This window comes from Chenopodium album, chromosome 27 (assembly GCF_948465745.1).
Source record: "Chenopodium album chromosome 27, dcCheAlbu1.1, whole genome shotgun sequence".
In the NCBI taxonomy this organism is placed as follows: domain Eukaryota; kingdom Viridiplantae; phylum Streptophyta; class Magnoliopsida; order Caryophyllales; family Amaranthaceae; genus Chenopodium; species Chenopodium album.
The window spans coordinates 14,860,743-14,869,843 of record NC_137860.1 but is presented as its reverse complement, the minus strand read 5'-3'; positions in this window follow the sequence as shown (position 1 = coordinate 14,869,843).

The window sequence follows — 9,101 nt, the reverse complement described above, 5'->3', positions numbered from 1 at the left end:
ACTTTCATTTGACTCAATTAGCTTTGTTGAATGTGTTTTACTTTCATTTGACTCAATTAGCATTGTGGAATGCAATTGACTTTCATTTGATTCAAAAAGCTTTGTTTGAATGTATTTGACTTTCATTTGATTCTAAAAGCTTTGTTGAAAGTGTTAGAATTTCATTTGACTCAATTAGCTTTGTTGAATGCATTTGACTTTCATTTGAATCAAAAGCATTGTTTGAATGTGTTTGACTTTCATTTGACTCAATTAGCTTTGTTGAATGTGTTTGACTTTCATTTGACTCAATTAGCTTTGTTGAATGCATTTGACTTTCATTTGATTCAAAAAGCTTTGTTTGAATGTATTTGACTTTTATTTGACTCAATTAGCTTTGTTGAATGTGTTTGACTTTCATTTGACTCAATTAGCATTGTTGAATGCATTTGACTTCCATTGATTCAAAAAGCTTTCTTAGAATGTGTTTGACTTTCATTTGACTCAATTAGCTTTGTTGAATGTGTTTGACTTCCATTTGACTCAATTAGCATTGTGGAATGCAATTGACTTTCATTTGATTGAAAAAGCTAGGTTTGAATGTATTTGACTTTCATTTGATTTTAAAAGCTTTGTTTAAAGTGTTTGACTTTCATTTGACTCAATTAGCTTTGTTGAATGCATTTGATTTTCATTTGAATCAAAAAGCTTTGTTTGAATGTGTTTGACTTTCATTTAACTAAATTAGCTTTGTTGAATGTGTTTGACTTTCATTTGACTTAATTAGCATTGTGGAATGCAATTGACTTTCATATGATTAAAAAAAGCTTTGTTTGAATGTGTTTGAATTTCATTTGACTCAATTAGCTTTGTTGAATGTGTTTGACTTTCACTTGACTCTATTAGCATTGTGAAATGCAATCGACTTTCATTTGATTCAAAAAGCTTTGTTTGAATGTATTTGACTTTCATTTGATTCTAAAAGCTTTGTTGAAAGTGTTTAACTTTCATTTGACTCAATTAACTTTGTTGAATGCATTTGACTTTCATTTGATTCAAAAAGCTTTGTTTGAATGTATTTGACTTTCATTTGACCCAATTAGCTTTGTTGAATGCATTTGACTTTCATTTGACTCAATTAGCTTTGTTGAATGTGTTTGACATTCATTTGACTAAATTACCATTGTGGAATGCAATTGACTTTCATTTGATTCAAAAAGCTTTGTTTGAATGTATTTGACTTTCATTTGATTCTAAAAGCTTTGTTGAAAGTGTTTGACTTTCATTTGACTCAATTAGCTTTGTTGAATGTGTTTAACTCTCATTTGACTCAATTAGCATTGTGGAATGCAATTGACTTTCATTTGATTCAAAAAGCTTTGTTTGAATGTATTTGACTTTCATTTGATTCTAAAAGCTTTGTTGAAAGTGTTTGACTTTCATTTGACTCAATTAGCTTTGTTGAATGCATTTGACTTTCATTGATTCAAAAAGCTTTGTTAGAATGTGTTTGACTTTCATTTGACTCAATTAGCTTTGTTGAATGTGTTTGACATTCATTTGACTAAATTACCATTGTGGAATGCAATTGACTTTCATTTGATTCAAAAAGCTTTGTTTGAGTGTATTTGACTTTCATTTGATTCTAAAAGCTTTGTTGAAAGTGTTTCACTTTCATTTGGCTCAATTAGGTTTGTTAAATGCATTTGGCTTTCATTTTATTCAAAAAGCTTTGTTTGAATGTAATTGACTTTCATTTGATTTTAAAAGCTTTTTTGAAAGTGTTTGACTTTCATTTGACTCAATTAGCTTTGTTGAATCCATTTGACTTTCATTTGATTAAAAAAACTTTGTTTGAATGTGTTTGACTTTCATTTGACTCAATTAGCTTTGTTCAATGCATTTGACTTTCATTGATTCTAAAAGCTTTGTTGAAAGTGTTTGATTTTCATTTGACTCAATTAGCTTTGTTGAATGCATTTGACTTTCATTTGATTCAAAAAGCTTTGTTTGAATGTGTTTGACTTTCATTTGACTCAACTAGCTTTGTTGAATGTGTTTGACTTTCATTTGACTCAATTAGCATTGGGAATGCAATTGACTTTCATTTGATTCTAAAAGCTTTGTTTGAATGTATTGCACTTTCATTTGATTCTACAAGCTTTGTTGAAAGTGTTTCACTTTAATTTGACTCAATTAGCTTTGTTGAATGCATTTGACTTTCATTTGATTCAAGAAGTTTTGTTTGAATGTATTTGACTTGCATTTGACTCAATTAGCATTGTTGAATATGTTTGACTATCATTTGACTCAATTAGCTTTGTTGAATGTATTTGACTTTCATTTGATTCTAAAAGCTTTGTTGAAAGTGTTTAACTTTCATTTGACTCAATTAGCTTTGTTGAATGCATTTGACTTTCATTTGAATCAAAAAGCTTTGTTTGAATGTGTTTGACTTTCATTTGACGCAATTAGCTTTGTTGAATGTGTTTGAATTTCATTTGACTCTATTACCATTGTGGAATGCAATTGACTTTCATTTGTTTCAAAAAGCTTTGTTTGAATGTATTTGACTTTCATTTGATTCTAAAAGCTTTATTGAAAGTGTTTGACTTTCATTTGACTCAATTAGCTTTGTTGAATGCATTTGACTTTCATTTGATTCAAAAAGCTTTGTTTGAATGTGTTTGACTTTCATTTGACTCAACTAGTTTTGTTGAATGTGTTTGACTTTCATTTGACTCAATTAGCATTGGGAATGCAATTGACTTTCATTTGATTCTAAAAGCTTTGTTTGAATGTATTGCACTTTCATTTAATTCTACAAGCTTTGTTGAAAGTGTTTCACTTTAATTTGACTCAATCAGCTTTGTTGAATGCATTTGACTTTCACTTGATTCAAGAAGTTTTGTTTGAATGTATTTGACTTGCATTTGACTCAATTAGCATTGTTGAATATGTTTGACTATCATTTGACTCAATTAGCTTTGTTGAATGCATTTGACTTTCATTTGATTCAAAAAGCTTTGTTTGAATGTATTTGGCTTTCGTTTAATTCTAAATGCTTTGTTGAAAGTGTTTGACTAGCATTTGACTCAATTAGCATTATTGAATATGTTTGACTATCATTTGACTCAATTAGCTTTGTTGAATGCATTTGACTTTCATTTGATTCAAAAAGCTTTGTTTGAATGTATTTGGCTTTCATTTGATTCTAAAAGCTTTGTTGAAAGTGTTTGACTAGCATTTGACTCAATTAGCTTTGTTTAATGCATTTGACTTTAATTTGATTCAAAAAGCTTTGTTTGAATGTGTTTGACTTTCATTTGACTCAATTAGCTTTGTTGAATGTGTTTGACTTTCATTTGACTCAATTAGCTTTGTTGAATGCATTTGACTTTCATTGATTCAAAAAGCTTTGTTAGAATGTGTTTGACTTTCATTTGACTAAATTAGCTTTGTTGAATGTGTTTGACTTTCATTTGACTAAATTAACATTGTGGAATGCAATTGACTTTCATTTGATTCAAAAAGCTTTGTTTGAATGTATTTAACTTTCATTTGATTCTAAAAGCTTTGTTGAAAGTGTTTGACTTTCATTTGACTCAATTAGCTTTGTTGAATGCATTTGACTTTCATTTGATTCAAAAAGCTTTGTTTGAATGTATTTGACTTTCATTTGACTCAATTAGCTTTGTTGAATGTGTTTGACTTTCATTTTACTCAATTAGCTTTGTTGAATGCATTTGACTTTCATTGATTCAAAAAGCTTTGTTTTAGAATGTGTTTGACTTTCATTTGACTTAATTAGCTTTATTAAATGTGTTTGATTTTCATTTAACTCAATTAGCATTGTTGAATGCAATTGACTTTAATTTGATTCAAAAAGCTCTGTTTGAGTGTATTTGACTTTCATTTGATTCTAAAAGCTTTGTTGAAAGTGTTTGACTTTCATTTGACTCAATTAGCTTTGTTAAATGCATTTGACTTTCATTTTATTCAAAAAGCATTGTTTGAATGTGTTTGAGTTTTATTTGATTCAAAAGCTTTGTTGAAAGTTTTTGACTTTCATTTGACTCAATTAGCTTTGTTGAATGCATTTGACTTTCATTTGATTCAAAAGCTTTGTTTGAATGTGTTTGACTTTCATTTGACTCAAATAGCTTTGTTGAATGCATTTGACTTTCATTTGATTCAAAAAGCTTTGTTTGAGTGTATTTGACTTTCATTTGATTCTAAAAGCTTTGTTGAAAGTGTTTCACTTTCATTTGACTCAATTAGCTTTGTTGAATGCATTTGACTTTCATTTGATTCAAGAAGCTTTGTTTGAATGTATTCGACTTTCATTTGACTCAATTAGCATTGTTGAATATGTTTGATTATCATTTGACTCAATTAGCTTTGTTGAATGCATTCGACTTTCATTTGATTCAAAAAGCTTTGTGTGAATGTATTTGGCTTTCATTTGATTCTAAAAGCTTTGTTGAAAGTGTTTGACTAGCATTGGACTCAATTAGCTTTGTTTAATGCATTTGACTTTAATTTGATTCAAAAAGCTTTGTTTAAATGTGTTTGACTTTCATTTGACTCAATTAGCTTTGTTGAATGTGTTTGACTTTCATTTGACTCAATTAGCTTTGTTGAATGCATTTGACTTTCATTGATTCAAAAAGCTTTGTTAGAATGTGTTTGACTTTCATTTGACTAAATTAGCTTTGTTGAATGTGTTTGACTTTCATTTGACTAAATTACCATTGTGGAATGCAATTGACTTTCATTTGATTCAAAAAACTTTGTTTGAATGTATTTGACTTTCATTTGATTCTAAAAGCTTTGTTGAAAGTGTTTGACTTTCATTTGACTCAATTAGCTTTGTTGAATGCATTTGACTTTCATTTGATTCAAAAAGCTTTGTTTGAACTTTCATTTGATTCTAAAAGCTTTGTTGAAAGTGTTTGACTAGCATTTGACTCAATTAGCTTTGTTTAATGCATTTGACTTTAATTTTATTCAAAAAGCTTTTTTTGAATGTGTTTGACTTTCATTTGGCTCAATTAGCTTTGTTGAATGAGTTTGACTTTCATTTGACTCAATTAGCTTTGTTGAATGCATTTGTCTTTCATTGATTCAAAAAGCTTTGTTAGAATGTGTTTGACTTTCATTTAACTCAATTAGCTTTGTTGAATGCATTTGACTTTCATTTGATTCAAAAAGCTTTGTTAGAATGTAATTGACTTTCATTTGACTCAATTAGCTTTGTTGAATGCATTTGACTTTCATTTCATTCAAAAAGCTTTGTTAGAATGTAATTGACTTTCATTTGACTCAATTAGCTTTGTTGAATGCATTTTACTTTCATTTCATTCAAAAAGTTTTGTTTGATGTGTTTGACTTTCATTTGACTCAATTAGCTTTGTTGAATGTGTTTGACTTTCATTTGACTCAATTAGCTTTGTTAAATGCATTTGACTTTCATTGATTCAAAAACCTTTGTTAGAATGCGTTTGACTTTCATTTGACTCAATTAGCTTTGTTGCATGTGTTTGACTTTCATTTGACTCAATTAGCATTGTGAAATGCAATTGACTTTCATTTGATTCAAAAAGATTTGTTTGAATGTGTTTGAGTTTCATTTGACTTTATTAGCTTTATTGAATGTTTTTGACTTTCATTTAACTCAATTAGCATCGTTGAATGCAATTGACTTTCATTTCATTCAAAAAGCTCTATTTGAATGTATTTGACTTTCATTTGATTCTAAAAGCTTTGTTGAAAGTGTTTGACTTTCATTTAACTCAATTAGCTTTGTTGAATGCATTTGACTTTCATTTGATTCAAAAAGCTTTGTTTGAATGTGTTTGGCTTTCATTTGACTCAATTAGCTTTGTTGAATGCGTTTGACTTACATTTGACTTAAGTAGCATTGTGGAATGCAATTGACTTTCATTTGATTTAAAAAGCTTTGTTTGAATGTATTTGACTTTCAGTTGATTCTAAAAGCTTTGTTGAAAGTTTTTGACTTTCATTTGACTCAATTAGCTTTGTTTGAATGTGTTTGACTTTCATTTAATTCAAAAGCTTCGTTTGAATGTGTTTGACTTTCATTTGACTCAAATAGCTTTGTTGAATGCATTTGACTTTTATTCGATTCAAAAAGCTTTGTTTGAGTGTATTTGACTTTCATATGATTCTAAAAGCTTTGTTGAAAGTGTTTCACTTTCATTTGACTTAATTAGCTTTGTTGAATGCATTTGACTTTAATTTGATTCAAAAAGCTTTGTTTGAATGTGTTTGACTTTCATTTGACTCAATTAGCTTTGTTGAATGTGTTTGACTTTTATTTGACTCAATTAGCTTTGTTGAATGCATTTGACTTTCATTGATTCAAAAAGCTTTGTTAGAATGTGTTTGACTTTCATTTGATTCTAAAAGCTTTGTTGAATGTGTTTGACTTTCATTTGACTAAATTAACATTGTGGAATGCAATTGACTTTCATTTGATTCAAAAAGCTTTGTTTGAATGTATTTAACTTTCATTTGATTCTGAAAGCTTTGTTGAAAGTGTTTGACTTTCATTTGACTCAATTAGCTTTGTTGAATGCATTTGACTTTCATTTGATTCAAAAAGCTTTGTTTGAATGTATTTGACTTTCATTTGACTTAATTAGCTTTGTAGAATGTGTTTGACTTTCATTTTACTCAATTAGCTTTGTTGAATGCATTTGACTTTCATTGATTCATAAAGCTTTGTTAGAATGTGTTTGCCTTTCATTTGACTCAATTAGCTTTGTTGAATGTGTTTGACTTTCATTTGACTCAATTAGCTTTGTTGAATGTGTTTGACTTTCATTTGACTCAATTAGATTTCTTAAATGCAATTGACTTTCATTTGATTCAAAAAGCTTTGTTTGAATGTGTTTGACTTTCATTTGATTCAAAAAGCTTTGTTTGAATGTATTTGACTTTCATTTGATTTTAAAAGCTTTGTTGAATGTGTTTAACTTTCATTTGACTCAATTAGCTTTGTTGAATGCATTTGACTTTCTTTTGATTCAAAAAGCTTTGTTTTAATGTATTTGACTTTCATTTGATTCTAAAAGCTTTGTTGAAAGTGTTTGACTTTCATTTGACTCAATTAGCTTTGTTAAATGCATTTGACTTTCATTTGATTCAAAAAGCATTGTTTGAATGTGTTTGAGTTTTATTTGATTCAAAAGCTTTGTTGAAAGTGTTTGACTTTCATTTGACTCAATTAGCTTTGTTGAATGTGTTTGACTTTCATTTGACTAAATTACCATTGTGGAATGCAATTGACTTTCATTTGATTCAAAAAGCTTTGTTTGAATGTATTTGACTTTCAATTGATTCTTAAATCTTTGTTGAAAGTGTGTGACTTTCATTTGACTCAATTAGCTTTGTTGAATGCATTTGCCTTTCATTTGATTCAAAAAGCTTTGTTTGAATGTGTTTGACTTTCATTTGACTCAATTAGCTTTGTTGAATGTGTTTGACTTACATTTGACTTAAGTAGCATTGTGGAGTGCAATTGACTTTCATTTGATTTAAAAAGCTTTGTTTGAATGTATTTGACTTTCAGTTGATTCTAAAAGCTTTGTTGAAAGTTTTTGACTTTCATTTGACTCAATTAGCTTTGTTGAATGCATTTGACTTTCGTTTCATTCAAAAAGCTTTGTTTGAATGTGTTTGACTTTCATTTGACTCAATTAGCTTTGTTGAATGCATTTGACTTTCATTTGATTCAAAAAGCTTTGTTTGAGTGTATTTGAATTTCATTTGATTCTAAAAGCTTTGTTGAAAGTGTTTCACTTTCATTTGACTCAATTAGCTTTGTTGAATGCATTTGACTTTCATTTGATTCAAAAAGCTTTGTTTGAATGTATTTGACTTTCATTTGATTTTAAAAGCTTTGTTGAAAGTGTTTGACTAGCATTGGACTCAATTAGCTTTGTTGAATGAGTTTGACTTTCATTTGACTCATTTAGCTTTGTTGAATGCATTTGACTTTCATTGATTCAAAAAGCTTTATTAGAATGTGTTTGACTTTCATTTGACTAAATTAGCTTTGTTGAATGTGTTTGACTTTCATTTGACTAAATTACTATTGTGGAATGCAATTGACTTTCATTTGATTCAAAAAGCTTTGTTTGAATGTATTTGACTTTCATTTGATTCTAAAAGCTTTGTTGAAAGTGTGTGACTTTCATTTGACTCAATTAGCTTTGTTGAATGCATTTTACTTTCATTTGATTCAAAAAACTTTGTTTGAATGTGCTTGACTTTCATTTGACTCAATTAGCTTTGTTGAATGTGTTTGACTTTCATTTGACTCAATTAGCTTTGTTAAATGCATTTGACTTTCATTGATTCAAAAAGCTTTATTAGAATGCGTTTGACTTTCATTTGACTCAATTAGCTTTGTTGCTTGTGTTTGACTTTCATTTGATTTTAAAAGCTTTGTTTTAATGTATTTGACTTTCATTTGATTTTAAAAGCTTTGTTGAAAGTCTTTGACTTTCATTTGACTCAATTAGCTTTGTTGAATGCATTTAACTTTCATTTGATTCAAAAAGCTTTGTTTTAATGTATTTGACTTTCATTTGATTCTAAAAGCTTTGTTGAAAGTGTTTGACTAGCATTTGACTCAATTAGCTTTGTTTAATGCATTTGACTTTAATTTGATTCAAAAAGCTTTGTTTGAATGTGTTTGACTTTCATTTGACTCAATTAGGTTTGTTGAATGTGTTTGACTTTCATTTGACTTAATTAGCTTTGTTGAATGCATTTGACTTTCATTGATTCAAAAAGCTTTGTTAGAATGTGTTTGACTTTCATTTGACTAAATTAGCTTTGTTGAATGTGTTTGACTTTCATTTGACTAAATTACCATTGTGGAATGCAATTGACTTTCATTTGATTCAAAAAGCTTTGTTTGAATGTATTTGACTTTCATTTGATTCTTAAAGCTTTGTGGAAAGTGTGTGACTTTCATTTGACTCAATTAGCTTTGTTGAATGCATTTGACTTTCATTTGATTCAAAAAGCTTTGTTTGAATGTATTTGACTTTCATTTGACTCAATTAGCTTTGTTGAATGTGTTTGAC